At 37.6% G+C, this 19002-nt stretch overlaps 1 protein-coding gene across 2 annotated transcripts in view; it reads right to left on the reverse strand.

The window, feature by feature from the left end:
- The window catches only part of KCNN2 (potassium calcium-activated channel subfamily N member 2), a 406407-nt gene that overhangs the window by 315183 nt on the left and 72222 nt on the right, over nucleotides 1-19002 (reverse strand). Inside the window, exon 1 of one of the 2 annotated variants that reach the window (XM_023617854.2) lies at nucleotides 4596-4779. The exons of the other annotated variant lie outside the window; for it this stretch is intronic. The gene's annotated coding sequence lies outside the window, so the exon portion shown is untranslated. Of the gene's footprint in view, nucleotides 1-4595; nucleotides 4780-19002 lie in introns of those variants that run through there. 2 annotated transcript variants of the gene reach the window in all.

A 19002-nucleotide genomic window follows, 5' to 3' on the forward strand; every position in this document is an offset into this window, starting at 1 on the left:
CACTTAGTTTTAAGTTAAAATGGAAAGATAAGTCTAAATTGTTTATGACTAAGGTAAAAATAAATTCTTAATCCAGTTAAAGGATGTATTAGTTCTTAATACTCCATGCTACAAGGACTTATTACCTTAATTTTTCACTCATCTTGGTCCCAATGATGCACAGTAAAAATACATTTCCTGGGGCTGGCCCCGTGGCCGAGTGGTTAAGTTCGCGCGCTCCACTGCAGGCGGCCCAGTGTTTCGTTGGTTCGAATCCTGGGCGCGGACATGGCACTGCTCATCAAGCCACGCTGAGGCAGTGTCCCACATGCCACAACTAGAAGGACCCACAACAGAGAATATGCAACTATGTACTGGGGGGCTTTGGGGAGAAAAAGGAAAAATAAAATCTTTAAAAAAAAAAATACATTTCCTGACTAGTGCTGATTCTTGGGCCCAAGTTTGTTCTAAATATCTTATATTTGGCAAGTTGGATTTATTATGCTACATCTCTCAGGAGAGTAACGTCCAGGGATCCTTCTGAATACTTTTGTAAGCCTTCCAGTATGACATAGCACAATTCACTGGAAATTAGCAATTCACTCATTCTGAGAATCAGGTTCATTCCCTGAGTTTCAAAAGAAGACAGACCCCCACCTTGAATAATGAAATGACTTCTGCTCTCAACATTCTGTGCCCATGACTGAGGTAAAGCATACTGAAAACAAGGCAGAGAAAAATTGCTAACTTCTAACTAATGCCCCAACAGTAGAATGATACGGTGTCTTCTGATCATTTCATTAATAACAATTTACTGACCACTTACCTATGTTAAGTATTTTGTAAAGCATTTCATAGGCCTCTTCACCTATGTCCTTCACATGGATTATCCCTCAGCCATGCTAAACTGGGTGTATGAGAGGATGCACACCCTCATGTTACCAGGAGATACTACCAGGACCAGCAGGGAGGGCAAGAGGAAACAAACTCCTTAATGCTCTGGTTGAAGGGGAAAGGACAGTGAAAGCGTTAAACAGTAAAGTCCATACAAAATAGACATAAAAGTAATGTGCAAAAATATGCCCTAGAGCAAAATATTCCTATCGCCAGAGGTAGGAAAAGTAAGAATGTAGCCTTAATCTGACCAATCACATTAATGTATCTAAAGAAACTCTGCCAGTCAGGAGAGGTGGTTTAGAGAGATCATGCCTAAATGGAAGCCAGAGAAGTACAGATGAATGACCTGCTCCTAGGAGCCTGGCTTAGGAAACATCTTGTTTAACAAGCAACCCAAAAAAAGGACTTTAGTGACCCCAAAACATGCCTACAAGTAGACAGAACTGATTAACATATTCCACCTGGATGACTAATATTTCTCACTGACAATAAGTAAATCAGCATTCGCAGCATTTCTGGAAACAGAGTTACTTGCAGTATGCTAGCAGGATCAGATTTCTGAGCCTGTAGGGAGGATAACGAGATGAATCCAAAGGTCTCAGTCTTCCAACCTGTTGACTGTCCTGTAGTGCCACCCACACTGCACTGCACATCTTCCCATCTCGCCAGAGCCCTAGAATAGCTTCAAAGCCAAACCTCCCAAGAGGAAGGCTATATTACAAAATCTGAAAGCCAAGCTTTTGAGGTCACTAAATCTCCTTAGTGAGTCCATAATTCCCTGCACTTGTCATATATCGGTATTTCTCAGGGTTTTCGCTTTGCTCTCTTTTCTTCTTTTTTACTATCTCCCATCTCATCCACTCCCAGGACTTGGTGACATTGTTATCATTCAGGATCCTAATAGGAAACAGATGGCACACTCAAACTGGGGTACATAATGAAGGGGTTATCTAAAAAGAAGTTAATTACAAAGAAATGAAGAGGACATGAGGGAATGTCACATGATAGTGCAGTAATCTGGGGCTAGAGCAAAGGAGAAACTATTACTTTCCCTAGACCTAAAGGGACTAGGAAAGTGACAACCAGAACTTTGGAGAGGATTGTGTAGAGAAGGTCACCCTGAGAGAAGCAGTGACTCTCTACTGAGGGACACAACCAGACCTAACCAATATCCAACAGAGGGAACTAGATGCATTTGATCTCACTCTCCTCACTCCCACTGATCTCCTTCTGGGGGTTGTTGGGAGAAATCCTCCATGGGTTTATTACACTTCACATCTGGAGAGCAGAGGCACTGACTGTCTTTGCTCTGGGCTATCTTTTCAAGGATGTTGGTATAGCACCCAGTCTTAGAAGACAAAGATTGTGTCCTCCTCCAGAGCCCATTACAAAACATTCAGGTTCCCTAAGCTCGAGGTTCTTCTCAAGTGCAGGTGTCACCTGACCTTCTTCCCATTGCCCTGTGGGCACTAGGGTTTCAGGAACAGACACAAGAAAATGCTGAATCTCTAGCTACTCCTATTTCTGTAATTAATATAGTTCTTCATCTCTGATCAGGAGTCCTGTGTCTTCTGTTAGCTTCCATGGAAAGCTAACTCATTTGCTTATAAGTAGGGTAAAATCTCAGGCTCTTCACAGTTCTTGACAGGAGTCCCTATTGGCAGAACCTCATCTGAAACCAGAGAGCAAAGAAGTCTGTCAATTTATCCAAAGAGGTCAGCTGCCTGGAGTGAGAAGAGGGCAGCGAAGTGTGAGAAGTGCCTCTGAAAGAGCAAGTGAAATACATCTGCCACACCATCTAAATGCTATTAACTGTCAAATCTGTATCTCCAGGGCTGACTGAATATATCCTGAGCTTTTGACTCATACATCTAACCACACTCGCTGACTGTCAATGGGTGTCCCAACTCCCAAGGTTTTCGATTTCAGGGAATGACCCCACCATTTATCTGTCCAGCTGCCTAACCTGTGTGTTATTCTTGATTCTTGCCTTTTCACACCCAAAATCTCATCTTGTCAATACTAATCAACTCTAGCCTATTTCTCTTTATCCCCATTGTCACTAGCCTCATTCAGGCCATCTCCTTTTTGGATTATCACATCAACCTTCTTATACTTTTTGCCTCATCCTATCTCCCTTTGACCTCTCTCAACACTTTCGCCACATTGATCTTCTTTCAGTTCCTCAGATTATCCATGCTCCCTCCCATCACAAGTCTTTTCTACATGCTCTCCTCTCTTCCAGGAGCATGTTTTCCTTTTCTCTTTGTGTACATAATTCCTGCTCATCCTTCAGATCTCTGATCAATCATTTCTTCTTTAGAGATAACTCCCCTGCCCCTCAAGCTAGGCCATGTCTTTCTTTCCCCACTAGACTATGCTCTCTATGACAGTAGGAACCCATTTGTTCATCATGATAATCCCAGCTCCTCCAAGCACACAGCCTGCCACAGAGTATGCTCCAATACAGACATGACACAAGAAGAGTACAATGGAACACAATGGCCTAGGTCACAGTCAAATAGAGCATCCTTCAAATATTTCTATTGTGCAGGTGCTCACTAGACTGATAAAAACTCATACATGCAAGGACCAGTCCAGAAGTATAGTAGTTAAGTTCACATGCTCTGCTTCAGCAGCCCAGGGTTCACCCGTTCTTCTCCTGGGCAAGGACCTACTCTGATCATCAAGCCGTGCTGTGGTAGCATCCCACATACAAAATAGAGGAAGATCAGGAGAGACGTTAGCTCAGTGACAGTCTTCCTCAAGCAAAAAGAGGAAGATTGGCAACAGATGTTAGCTCAGGGCCAATCTTCCTTACCCAAAAAAAAAAAACAAAACAAAACTATATGTGCAAATAACTCCCCTAAACATAATGTTAGATCAGAGGATCTTTTTTGGAGCTATTTTGGGATTTCTGGCAAAGTGGGAAAACTACCAAAGAAATACTCTCAAGAATAGTATGAAGTGTAGATAAAACAATTTTTAAGTGTTCACTGTACTGAAATGAAAATTTGTTATCTAAATGCTTTTCATGGTCATATTAACATTTTTTGAATCCTAAAACATGACTTAAAAAAGGTGACATTTCCCCTATAGCAATCTGAATCTAAATTAATGTAGCAGAAACAAAATGGTAATTAGAACTATAACTGAGACATTTTCATTCCTATTCCAAGGCATTTATTCTCATCTATAACATCTGAGCTTTGAGTTTCTGTTTTAATATCTTTTTTTAATATTTAAGAAGAAATGCTAAACTGAAAAATAGGGATTAGCTCCACATGAGTAAAAACAAATAATTTATCTGTCACTATCTTACCACTCTGAGAACAAGAACAGTTTAATTTCCTCATTTTTATCTATGAAGATACAGTATTAACATTGGATAAACACAAACATTAGTATTTTAATTTCCTATTTTAATTGCAGAAAGTGATAAAGAGAGTGCATATTCCCTGTAGTACCATGCAGAGATTTTATTCTTCTAGACAATTCCAACAATTCTAAAGCCATACTCCTGGATAAGACATTGAAGTAGGATGGAAAGAGGTATTTCCAAACTCTAAGTTCTGTGTCAGCGGCAGCTGAGGCGGTGGCTGTAGAACACCTTACCAACAGCCGAGAAGGAAAAAAATTCATTAAGCTTTTTATTTTGGGGATAAGGTATCTGTACATCATCATATGCTCAATTTGATTGCAGTGTTCACTGAACTGACCTTTTTTTTTTCCAGGACATCTCTCTCTTCTACATGTTCTTCTTTGACACAGCTGAAACTGTTATGGATAGCAAAAGCAGACAAGCAACTCCAAACCCACAACTTGATTTTCCTGACTCTTCTCATTGCAACCCCTTTACTATCCCACATGGCGGGAGGAAGGGGAACTGGACAGGCAGAATAGTGTAACGGAAACACCCTGGATTCAAGCAGGAGGGGGGTGGCACCTAGTTTTGTCCCTGATCTGTTGCCATTTAATCTTTAACTTAGTTTCAAAAATTTAAAAAATGAGAGACAGGATTAACTCGAAAGTCCTTCACGCTCTGTGATTTTTATTGCCAGAAAGAGAAAGCCAAAAAAATAATCACTTTTTTCCCTACTCTATTCAAGTAGAACTCAGATCTCTTTTATACCTGAAAGTTTCTCATTGGTATTTGCTTTTTAAAAATAATGAGGATGACAGTAACTTTTTGCAACAGACTGATCTATACGAATCAATAAAAATATTCTTGGTTTTATTTCTCAATAGCCATTGATAAGCACACAGAAAAGAAAAGCAAACAAATTCTAAAATGTTCATAAGCCAACATCAATTTACAGAATTTGAGTTATTTGTGTAATTTTGTTCTTACTTGAGTCAATTTGCTTGTTTTTATCAAACCAGAAATTTACATTGTTATCAAAGTAGAAATTTCTATCTAAAATGTAGGTGGTAAAATGCTAACGCATTTATATAGATGGGGTCTTAAATATTGGAATCAAATTACTCATAGTATCTTTTAGGGATTAATTATTCCATGTCTAGACATTGCTTTTATACTGAAGTATCTTGCTGAGGCAAACAACTCGGGAAGAACTCGTGGGTCCAGGGTGTGGGAAGGGATGTGACAAAGTCCCTAACTCGGGCAGATCCATAGAGGGTATCAGGCAAGCCCACGCAGCACTAAGCTAGCAACTAGGAGTTGGCCGTGTAGACACAGGCATTCCAGGTCTAGCTGCAAAGGGTTTATTGAGTGGCTGTGGTTTGGCTGTTTGAAAATAAACCTCATTCTGTACGCCAACAAATCTACAAATTTTAGTCTCAAGATCACTTCACAATTTTAAAAATTACTGAGGATCCCAAGAAAGTCTCTGTCTACATGGGTTCTATTTACCATTATTTACTATGCAGGAAATTACCAGTGAGAAATCTTTTAAATATGCATTTATTAATTAATTTTAAATTAACAATAAGAAAACCATTTTATTATAAGACAACATTTATATGAAAAATAATTGCTTTGTAAAAACAAAAAAGAGTGAGAAGAGTGGCACTGTTTTATATGTATTGCAAATCTTAATGTCTGACAATAGAAAACAACTGTATTTTCCTATATGTTTCTGCATTCAATCTGTTGAAATATGCTGCTTTGGTTGAAGCATATGAAAAAAAATCTGGTCTCATCTAGACATATAGTTGGAAAGCAGGAGTATTTTAATTGCCTTTTCGTTTAATTGTGGATATTCTACATGAACAGCTATATGAACTGATCTCAAACAAAGCTTATGACATTGTTAGATTAAGAAAGCAACCAGTTAATCAATATGTAGAGTAACTTCCGATTTTTTAAAAATAAATGTACAAGTGTAAATATGGATGTGTAGATATGGCTGTATAAGCATAGTGAAAGTTCATGAAAAATATACTATATTACTTAGCCTCTAAAATAGATATCCTATATCACTGCAAACTATATATAAATATTATAAGCTGTTGGCATGTGTGTTTCAAAACAAGATGCAAGAATTGTGAATATGTTTTACTTTCTTGTCATGTTTGTGTTTCAAATTTAAAAAGTCAGGGGTCGGGGGGTAAGGGTAGTTGGAGAGGAAGCTGGATCCGTTTCAGGTTTCTTTAGCAACACATAATGCCAGAAGACAATGGAAAACTTACAGAGACCTCAGTAAAAATGGTTCTACTCAGTTTCATGTCTATCAAATCATTTATTATTATGTGAAAACAACACAAAATTCTCAGAAAAGCGAAGGACAGAGAAGAAATACCATCTACATATCTTCATGAAAATACTTTAAGTTGTATTCTAGCCAGGTAAGAGAGAAAATTCCAAGGAATTGTACGTTTCAAGTAGTATTACATCAGCCCAATGACTTGAGTTAAGGATATAACACAGATATTGGAACAGGTAACACTTCTGGTGCAGAATGGACAGTATTTATTTCTTCTGCTTTTGGAACTCTGCATAGCACTAGCGCACTGGATCACTGTCACTCTGTTTTCTAACAACGAGCTGCACAGTTTAAAGAGCTGGTCCGAAATATTCTCAACCAGTTGAAAAGTACCAACTAAATATTTTTAGTTTTAAATTTAAATATTAATATCGTGAAAAAAGAAATAAACTAGAAGGATTATTGCAAATTTTGACCACCTACGGTAAACATCAAGATAGAAGCAATAAGTTAGTTTATTTTCCTAGAATTTTGTTCTTTGGAAGATTATATTTAACTTAGTTCCGTTTAAAATGCTACTTAATGTTTCTACATACCCTTTATAGCAATTGGTTTAAAAACAACAAACTTAAATGTACTGTCATCATAATTACTTTTCCCATTGTTTGCCCCCAACTTTTCTTCTAATGTTTCCATTTTCCAGATATGCAATATTATGTTTCTTCATCACTATTTATCGAAGTTATTCTTGTTTCATTATTTTAATCTTTTCTCATAAATGATTTTGCCAGCTCCTTATCATTCTTCTTTTTCTGATTCCTTCTAGATTTCTAGAGTTAACGAGGTGGTCAGAACTTAACAGTACTTAGCACACTGCATTTCTGCAAGACTTAGATAAGAATTATTACCATCCTGTCCTATATACAGACTATTATATTTAGGCTTCATGATGCTACAGAAAATCTTTATTAATCTATTCTTAGGTCCTTTTTGGCAAATTTCTCACCCAGGATAACATCTATGCGATTGGTTTATTTCAAGTCAACACAAGTTAAAATTATGTATCCAGCGTCTGCTATATGCTCCCCTATGTGATGTGTGCATGAAGGACTCATATCTACTTAGGGAAGGAAAAGGGAAATAAGGGGGCAAACATATGGACTCCTTACTGAAGGAAAATTGCCACAGAGTTTTAAGAAATATTTTTTGCATATATTAACAAGCTTGGGATGGGTTGACATTATTTTTAAAATAGTGTATTGCAATAGACATTGCAGACATTTTTATCTTTATTCTGTAAACTAAAACAGGTGCACATCCCAGCCTGTGCATATAAAAGAAAATGATTAAATTAGAGGGAAAAACTATTTAACTCACAGCCTAATAATCTTCATTCAAACATTGATTGCTTATTTTGAGTCTGGTGCTCTACTAGATATTTGGAATAAGATGGAAGAATTAGTTCCTACCTGCAAGGAAAAGCAGGAAAGAGAAGGCAATATGGTGGTGAACCATGAGCTCGAACTCCCTGAGTTGAATCAGGCTTTTATGCTTTTGAGCTGTGGGACTGAAATAGTTACTGAACCTCTCTAACCCAAAGTTTCCTTCTCAGAGGCTTAGAAAACATATAAACCTAAGTTTAATGCCTGTCATTTATTACAGCATACTTAAGGTTAGCACTTACTGTAATTAAGTGCTTTACATAAATTATTTCATTTAGTCATGATTTTTCTTGTGAAGAAAGAGACGCTCAGAGAAGCTAAGTCATCCAGTAAAGAAACAACAGACTTGGAATTGAAACACAGTTTTATTTCCAATCCCACGCTGTTTCTTTTTGCTTTTAATTAGGTTTGTTTTAATCAATGATATACAGACACAGTTTTAAGTGCTAAATTTTTCTAAAGGACTTATTATGAAAACTATTACTCTTTATAGCTTTCCTTTCCACTATTTTGAAGCCCCAGAGTTAACTGCCTATAAATCTTGGAGCTGTTTCTATTGGCATTTATCTCCACATCCCCAAATAATCCTGTTTACAGTGTACTACCCAATTGGGAAGAGAAGGAGGGAGTGGGTGATGGGGATTGAGATTAACTGTTGGCTTTTCATGATGAAAGATGAAAATCAAGGTCTTTCATCATGTCTATGCTTCTCCTCCTTCCATCCTCCTCCTCACATAGTAACATAGTATATTCAGTGTTTTACATTCTTACGAGTATTTAATATTTGTAGTGAAGTAGTATACTCTGATTATATTGCATAGCTTTTTGCATAACTTGTATGACTTTTTGTTTTCTTCAGATTTAATAACTGTACTAGTTTCCCACGGAAAACTGATTTCTGATCCTTTATATGTTACAATCACCAACCCCACCCCTCTTGATGTTTCTAGGACATTCTTTTTGTCTCCAGTGTTCTGTTTCATGATGATATGTCTTGAATGCTAGTTTGATGCATGATGCTAGTTTGAATCTGTTTGCATCTCTTCTGGATATTCAATTCACCCTTTCAACCTGGAAACAGTTCCTCATTTCTGGAAATTTTTCTTGAATTAATTCTTTAATATTTTCCTTCTTTCCACTTTCTCTGTTCTCTCTTTCTATAAGTCTCATTATTCAGATATTGTGTCTCCACTACTGAATTTCTAAACTTACTTTTCAGTTTTCTATATGTATATGTTAACTTCCAACAGCTCTTCTCTGCCTATTGTTTTAAAAATCACATCTTGTTCTTGTGTCACAGATCTGATATTTTTTCTTATATCTGAGAATACTGATGATCATTTTTTTAAAGCTTTCATTTTCCTGTTAATTCTCTGTTTCTTATCAGTTTTGTTTGCTTGTTCTGATCTCTTTTATGTTAGATACTTCCTCAGATATTAATTCTTGCCTATCTGCTCATACCTAAAATACTGGAAATTCTGTGAGCTGCTGGACAATGACCTTTATGAGGGGGGATCTGGCTAGTCTTTTTCATTACAGAAACTCTGATATCTGTATCTTTAAAGATTTCCTCTCAGGTCTGTCAAAAATCCCAGAAAATAATCTTCCAATCACTCAAGTTTTGGAAGCCCAGTGGGAAAAAAGTCTGTGGGGGAAGGGGGATCATAATATTCAGATGTAACCTTTCATTTAACATCCTGGTTTCAGTTTGGGTCTCTCCCCTCATTTGTGCCCAGTTCAGCAACACATGGCTTATTATCTAGAAAGAAAAATATACTTTATTATCTACAGAGAAGAATCTTCAGTTTACTGTTGGGTTAGAGCAGGGGCAGAATTGAATGGCAGGGGAAACTGCTTCCCTAAGAGTCTTTCAGCCAATCCTGTTGGTTTTAGCACCATTTTCACCCCCACTTTCTGAGGTATCTGAGGCGCCAGTTCCTGAGCGTATTTTGGGTTCTATTGTGCAAATGAGTGTGCTTTCTGCGTTTCTTCACGAATGGCTTAAGATTCAGCTCTTTCAGACTTACTAAGTCTTTTTCTTATTTCTAAAATACTCCTGATGTTGTTGCCTCTTCTCCCTATCTCTATCTTATACCTTACATCAAACTGAAAAGCTTCTGCACAATGAAGGAAACCATCAACAAAAGGAAAAAGCAGCCTACTGAATGGGAGAAAATATTTGCAAATCATATATCTGATAAAGAATTAATATCCAAAATATGTGAAGAACTCATACAACTTAATAGCAAAAAACCAAACTATCTGATTTTTTAAATGGGCAGATCTAAACAGACATTTTTCCCAAGAAGACATACAAACGGACAACAAATACATGGTAAGGTGCTCAATATCACTAATCATCAGGGAAATGCAAACCAAAACCACAATGAGCTATCACTGCATACCTGTTAGAATGGCTATTATCAAAAAGATAAATAACAAATGTTGGAGGGGATGTGGAGAGAAGGGAACCTTCGTACACTGTTGGTGGGAATGTAAATTGATGCAGCCACTATGGAAAATGGTACAGAAACTCTGCAAAAAATTAAAAATAGAACCACCACATGATCCAGCAAATCCACTTCTGGATATTTATCCAAAGAAAACAAAAACACTAATTCAAAAAGATAATATGCACCCCCAAGTTCATTTGGCATTATTTACAATAGTCAAGATGTGGAAACAACTTACGTGTCCACTGATGGATGAATGTATAAAGAAAACGTGGTGTAAATCTATAGTGGAATATTATTCATCCACAAAAAAAGGAAATCTTGCCATCTGCAACAACATGGATGGACCTTAAGGGCATTATGCTAAGTGAAATAAGTCAGACAGAGAAAGACAAATACCATATAATCTTAGTTATTTTGGGGAATCAAAAAACAAATAACCCAAACTCATAGAAAAGAGAATAGATTAATGGTGGCCAGAGGTGGGGGGTAGACGGTGGGTGAAAAGGAGACGGAGGTCAAAAGGTACAAATACAGTTATAAAATAAATGAGTCCTGGGGATGTAATGGACAACATGGTGACTATAGTTAATACTACTGTATTGCATATTTGAAAGTCGAGAGTAGATCTTAAAAGTTCTCATCACAAGTAAAAAAAATTTTTTAACTACATATGGTGACAGATATTAACTAGACTTAATGTGGTGACCATTTTGCAATGTATACAAATATCATATCATTAAGCTGTTCACCTGAAACTAATATAATGTTATATGTCAATTATGTCTCAGTAAAAATAAAATCCTTCTACATTTATTTTACTGAGGTTTTAGGAAATAATTTGGAAAGTATGTATATACATATGGGTGCTAGATATCTGTGTTCATGCCCTACCTTTAACCAGAAATCCTCCAATTCCATGTTTTTCCCACTATTTTAGAATAGAGAAATAGTGAATAATGTACTTTGCTTTTTCACATTTCCTTGTTTTTGGCTTTCCCTCAGTTCAGCAAAAGACATTCATTGCTTTGAGGAAGATAAGGATTATTAGAGCTGGAATGCAAAGGAAAAGTATTGCAAAATAGATTGTTGAAGTCCATTTCAGAAAAAAGTCAAGCTTTTGGGCCAGCCCAAAAATGGTTAAGTTTGTGCGCTCCACTTCAGTAGCCCAGGGTTTCGCTGGTTCGGATCCTGGGCGCGGACATGGCACCACTCGTCAGGCCACGCTGAGGTGCCGTCCGACGTGCCACAACTAGAAGGACCCACAACTAGAATATACAACTATATACCCGGGGGCTTTGGGGAGAAGAAAAAGGAAAAGAAAAAAAAGTCAAGCTTTCAATTACAAGAGACACATACTTCAGAGAGAAAAGAAGTTTTCTAAAATCAAAAATTCCCCATTAAGTATCAAGAACCAAAGCTAAGAGGACTAAGCATATGGATTTTTACTATAAACCATAGGATATGAAATTCCTGCTATACAAAATGGTAATTAAAAACTCTTTCTGAGGGTAGATTAACTAGCCTGGAGAAACAGAAGTGCGGAGGCCTCAGCCCTGAGCCTCTCCCAGAGCTGGGTGGAGAGGGAAGCTGGTAAAATATCTCAAGATAAACTTAAGAATCTGTGAGCAGGGAGCCATGTGGTTTACATCCGGTCAATATGGGGCAGGGGCAATGAAGTTGTATAATTAGACAGATGTGATCCTTATATTGAGTCAAAATAAGCAAATTAGAGATACTGCCTCTGTATAATAACAAACCAGAAATATATTGGCTACCTCCTTGTGATATGTTAAAAAAAAAAAATCAGAATCTATACGCATCTTTAACCATCAGTAAAATACCAACAGGTTCCTCACATAGTAAAGATGCATATAATGAGAGTAGGCATTGATAATCTGAAGAAATATGGTATTACTACTAAACATTTTTTTGTTTTTCTATAACTGTTAAGATCTTCACTTATTTGTAATCTAATTCCCCATGTGACTATCTTTTATCCAACCCTGGGGCAGCTTTCACAGATCACAAAGTGACACCAGAGAGGTCACCAAGAGTATAAAGCTTTTAACAGCCACTGCGGAAGCTGTGGGACTCTGACGTCCCGATAACGCAGGCTCACCAGGAAGTGAGCAGCACAGCACATGCTTCTCTGGACCTCTCTGTGACACGGGGCTGGGGGGAGGGGGACAATGGTCAGGACAACACATGGAGTTGAGTTCCCCAAGTTTTTATTCCTCAAACAAATAATTACAAGGAACACCAATAATTACAACCAAAATAGCAAATCAAATCTAGTCAGTGCCTGTACAAAGTAAAATTCCTATCACTATTATGACTATAATTTTCAAGAAAACATTTTTAAAGAAAATGGCAGATAAATCACATGGTACAAAAAGAGTCATAAGAATAAAATTCCCTGGACAGTATTAGTCTATTTACCAGGCCATGTTCTACCTCTAATGGCTCTAAAATACTGTTAGATAAATCTATCTCAGAAATTAAAAATAAGCCTAATTGGAATCAAAAACTATTACGAATAACAGACTTAGACGATTAATTCTCAAACTTTAAATAATGCCCTGATCAGATACAAATTCATTAATTATGTTTCTTAAATTTAGGCAAAGGTAGGAAAACCACAAAACATGTTGTTTTGGTTTCTATGGCTTTGAAATGATCCTAATCAGCAGTGGGTACTAAGGGAAAATGAGTAGAAGAATCTCTCTCTTCCTTAGATCAGGGTGTATGAAAGATCACTTTCAATAGAGCATCAGTGTTCATGTGTCTTTTAGAAGAGTCTGATTATAAATGAACTAAGTATGACCTTCTGAAATTATGGTCAATTCTTACACTTGATGCAAAATATGCTAGTTTGTGTGTATTTCTTTAGCAAGCCATTTCTCCTGCGTATTATAAATAAGGACATTAAACCAGACCTTATCTAAGACTGATTTCGACAGCACTGAATTTGATGCTTTGCTATTTATCGTATGCTTTATTCATGGTCCTTCAGGCATTTGAATCTATGTTACCAGGCTCCATCAAGACAATTTGAAATAGTAATGAAACATCAGAGTCCATGCTTCTCTAAAAAACCAAGACATTAGACATTAAGAATTAGAAAGAGGCATTCTCATCCATAACTAGTTTCTTAATTTTGTAAAGTATATTGGACAGGATTTAAATATGTCATTTTAAGAAACCTGCTTTGGAAACCATATAGGTTTTCCATTTATTTCTGGATGTTCACCTAGAAAATTAAGGTCACTCATTTGCTATGGTTTGAAGCTTGTCCCAGGCTAAGGCCAAACTCTCTGAGCTACTCAGTACAACTAGAGTAGTCAGATCAAAGCTCTGAGCTTTTTTGGATGACTGTGTCACATGGACTTCTATGAAAACCTGTGCCTCTGTAGATAAACAGTGTTTGTCACACATGCATAGAATTAGGTTCTCCGCATTTATTTTTGCTTACACACTTGGATGGATTGTATTAGTTATGGGCTGTGAAAGACAAACACTGCAAAGTATATAAGCTTTCTCATACAGTGAGCAGAGATGAAGAGAAGCAAAGCGAGATAAGGAGATCCAGATGGACCACAGGCACAAAAATAGACTAAATCTACATCCAATTCTGCAATTCAGAGGTGGTAGAAAGTCTACAGAGCTGAGGTGGCAAAACAGCCTTCCATGCAGTCAAAGAAGCAGAATTACATGATGTTCATCCACCAGAGCTGGGCAGCAGACCCCAAATTTTGGTAGACCAGAAAGGGAGAGCTGGATCCTGTCTGAGCAGCTCCAACAGGAAGATCCAAAGCCCCAAATCCCCCCCATGGTCCTCAATTTCTTGAATGAATGAAATAATAGCACCAGCCCGCATTTTCCCATCCTGCTTAAGTTCTATTAGCGCATAGGTAACCAGGAAAGAAAGCTAAGGAAAACATACTCCTTTATTCTTAGAGAGACTACAGGCTTGAGTAGATCTATACCTAATCAAGGATGAATAACAGAAAAACAGGAAAAAAAAAATAGAACTATTCACATAACTGTAAAACAAAAGAAAAAAAATATACAGCATGCTAAACAAATTTAAAGAACATATGCAAAATGGCAGATAAATCACATGGTACAAAAAGAGTCATAAAAATAAAATTCGCTGGACAGTATTAGTCTATTCACTAGGCCATGTTCTACCTCTAGTGGTTCTTATCTCAGAAATTAAAAATAAGTCTAATTGGAATCAAAAACTATTACAAATAACAGACTTAGATGACTAACTATAAAACTTCAAATAACGCCCTAATCAGATACAAATTCATTAATTATGTTTCTTAAATTTAGGCAAAGGTAGGAAAACCACAAAACATGTTTTTTTTGGTTTTTCTGGCTTTGAAGTGATCCTAATCAGCAGTGGGTACAAAGGGTATACGAGTAGAATCTCTCTCTTCTCACGCAGATCAGGGTGTGTAAAAGATTATTTTCAATAGAGCATCAGTGTTCATGCATCTTGTAGAATAGTCTGATTATAAACGAACTAAGTATGACCTTTTGGAGTTATTAAACTTTATATGAGAAAAACAAAATTGTAAACAGCAACTTTTTCACATTCTTAAATGATGGCAGGAGCTGGTGTACTAGAGAGCAAGGTCAGGGTGATATGCTAAAGGATGAGGTATGTCTTAAATTAACAGTTAATATTTGGTGTGGTCTCCCTCATTGCCAGAATGAATGAGGTTGGGAACAAGAGTGGAGGTGAGAGTGAACTCCTCTCACAATTTCATCTAATAACTCTCTTGAAGAAATTTGGGCTTGATATGTTTGGATGTCCTAGGATCCACAGAGGGAGTGAGTCTACCAGACAACAGACTTATGTGAAATGAAATGGAAGCAGAATGTTCCCAGATCATTTTGGGTTCTTCACTACTGTTGGCCACTAAGCCAACAGTGTGGGAAGCAAATCTCTGTACTGGCCAAGATTACTGACCCGGACAAGGAGCAAATTGGGTTACTGGCACACGGAGGACTACGTGTGAAAGCCAGCGATTCACTGGGTCACCTCTTAGCCTCTCCTTATCCAGTGTTTGTGGTCAATGAGAAGCTTCAGTGATCTAACAGAAACAAGACAACTGAAGAATCAGATCCTATAGGAATAGAGAACTAGGTCACCCGCTGAGGTTGTAGCGGTGAGGGAAGGGGAACATGGAATGGGTGGTAAAAGAAGGCTGCTATGATTAGGAAGGAAGAAGGCTGTGTAAACAACTACAGAGTCAGGGATGTTAGAAGCTATATTTTATATCACTAAATTGTTCCTCTAACTCTCTTATACTTTTTTTTCTTGCTATCTTATGTGAAAGAGCATCAGTGGCATATAATATTTTAAGTGGGCATATGACATATTGGCATCATCTCTAATAAGGTAGCTGATGGTATTTCTTGCATCCCCTTTGCTTGGTTTCAACCAGAGGAAGGAAAGAATAGATACTGAGAGGCAAAAGGGACTAGCTGTGCTGGATATCTTCTGATACACTTCATATCTGCTCTCCACCTTTCTCCACCCTGTGTCTTGCAAGTATGACATGTATGGGCTATATCAAAGGGCTCTCTTTTACTCTGGATTCCAGTTGAGTTTGGCTAATGGAGAGCCACAGCAGGATTTAGGAAAGAACAAGGAGAGTAAGGTTATGGTATCCACTCTGCTTGCTCCCTCCTGTGTCCTACAATCAAAGGTATTGCTACTCTTTCCAGTAACTGCTCCCTCATCTCCTTCCTTTGGATCTAGGAGTGGTAACGGCTCTGTGGTTGTTAGCCCAGGACAGCAAATTGTAAATTATCCTTTATTAAATCCTCCTTGAATTATCTTAATTTGAATGCGCCATCTGTTTTTAGCTAGGACCCTGACTAATAGAGGTAGCACAATCAAAGACCCTTTTATCTAGAAAATCACAGTTTTACTTTACCTTGGGAGGGAAATTAAGTATTACTCTGAATTTGGAGTAGGCTTGGAGGAATTACCGAAGAGAAGAAAGCTCAAATAAGATTTCGATTAGAATTGTCTTTGAGATTTCTTTCATTTGATGTTCTGTTTAAGTATTAGACAGAAAATAACCTGAGTAAAGAATCCAGATTGCTTTAGTGTAAGGATCCCTTTGAGAGAGGGCAGGCAGACTCTAAACAGAGCACTAAGGTCTAATCTTAACATGAGTCCCAAAGAGAACATGAATCCATGGAACCACTGTTATAGGTTGAATCGTTTCTCTCTTTACAGAGTTAATCAAGGTAAAACAAGTTATTAGCGTAGGCCCTAATCCAATATGACTGCTGTCCTTATAAAATTTGGAGAAATTTGGACACAGAGACAGAGACACCCAGGGGGAAGATGATGTGATGAGACCCAGGGAGAACACCATGTGAAGTTGGAGGGTAGGAGCAACGCAGGTACAAGCCAAGGAATGCCTGGGGTGACCAGAAGCCGGGAGAGACAAGGATTCCCCTACAGGTTTCAGAGGGAGACTGGCCCTGCCAGCACCTTGACTGTAGACTTGTGGGCTCCCAAACTATAAGACAATAAACTGTTTTTTAAGCTACCTATATCGTGGTACTTCATTATGGCAACTCTAGGAAACTAATACAATCACTTTACCTTTTTTATAGTAGTAGTTCTGGAAAAAAAGTACTGACTTTTAATTAATAAACCGCCAAAAACTTTATCTGGATCCACATATCAAACAGAGAATTCTGACCAGGCTTAAATACACTTGAATTGTTATCTTTAGCCCACTTCTCAAATCTCTCACTAACAGATGTGACCCTGATGTTCTGAGAAGTTAAAAATATCTACTCCCATCCACAGGCATAGATGGATGCAGAAGTATGATTTGCGCCAGATACCCTGGCTCATAATACAATATTGCTTCCACTGCAACTGGGAGTCTGCTCTTGCTCTAAATACTTGATGGCTCTGTGACTTGAATAAGTGACTTACACTCTCTGAACCTCAGAAGCCTGTTTGCCAAGCGGGGTAATTATATTTCCTAACTTACAGGATATGTGTAATGATTTACTAGTAATTACACATAAAGTGCTTAGAACCATAGCTGGCATGTGGTAATTGTTCAACAAATGCCAACTGCTATTAAAATTACCCCTCGCTGATTCTGGGTTGACTTCAAGACTCTGCTTCCAGTTGTGCTGCAGATTTAAAGAGATGGAGAGAAACCATAAAACAAGGGAACCTCCCTTTTTAGGAAGCTGTAGAGTGGAAAGCATCAGTAATAGAAAGGAGCATTTTTCCTATTTATTTCAGAATGTATTGGGAGCAACGTTCCCTCCAATTTCATTTTCACTGTTTTATTCAGTTTAACATCAGAGATGTTGATTAGAATGAATTTTTAAACACATTAATCCTAATGTAATAGGATACAAAAATGGAAGTTTCTATCTTGATTTCAGCTGAGATCTCAAGACAACATAGAGGAGAGTGGTCCCACCTTCCCAAGAAAAGCACCAGATCACTTAGCACGACCTTTCGAGAAGGTGACTAAAAGTTCTTTGCCGTTTTTTGTTTTTAACTTTTAGCCTAATACCTATGATGAACATATTTTTGATAACTAGCCCCTGAGCTTAACATATTCTGTTATGACACTATTTCTCCAATATATACAGATTAGAGCAAAATTCCAGGTAACCAAGTGCCCTTCGAATTGAGTCTCATTTATTCATTCAACGAATATTTACTGAGGGCCTACTATGCCTCAGGCACTATTCTGTGCTGGGGATACAGCAGAGATCAGAAGAGAAAACAATCTTCATCTGCCTACATCTGGTGAAGGGGAAAGATAAATAACAAGACAGATAAATAAAATATTTACAATAATAGATGTCATCATGCTGAGAAGGAAAATAAAGTAGAGAAGACAGGGTGTGTGTGTTTGTGTGTGTGTGTATTGGAGGTGAATGCCAATTTTACATAATTTAGTCAAGGAAGAAAAGCCACATTGAGCTGGAAAGATTTGATGGAAGACTGAAAAGTGAAGAAGCAAGCTACGCAGGTTTCTGGGAGGAGGACATTCAGAACAGAGGAAATGGCGATCGCACCTTCCAGAGACAAGTGTTTCCCGCAGACCAGGGAAGACGCCACTGTGACTGGAGCAGAGAGTAAGGTGCACAGTAATAGGAGACGAAGTTGAACAGGTATCTGTGGCTGGGGTAGGGGGGTTGAGGTTATAGTTTCTACTTGTAATAATTTATATTCTCCAAAGGCACACACAACATCCCTTACTTCACTACTCACAGTAAATTCCAGGGGGCAGATCATGTTTCTGAAATTGCAGTTTCTACTTGTGGTAATTTAGATTCTCCAAAGGTACATGGTGTCCCTTACCTCAATGCCCACAGTGAATTCCAGTTTTGCAAATATCTATGTAGTTCTGTGATTTTTCTTTTCTGGGTCTTAAAAGAAAAGTTAGCAATATTCAATAATTATTTGTGATATTGGAGGAAAACTTGTTTTATAAAGAGTGATTTGAAGGTCCTTTTCTTTTTCTTTTGTTTGAATGTCCAATAACT

The sequence above is a fragment of the Equus caballus genome, chromosome 14, assembly GCF_041296265.1.
Source record: "Equus caballus isolate H_3958 breed thoroughbred chromosome 14, TB-T2T, whole genome shotgun sequence".
NCBI classification, from domain to species: domain Eukaryota; kingdom Metazoa; phylum Chordata; class Mammalia; order Perissodactyla; family Equidae; genus Equus; species Equus caballus.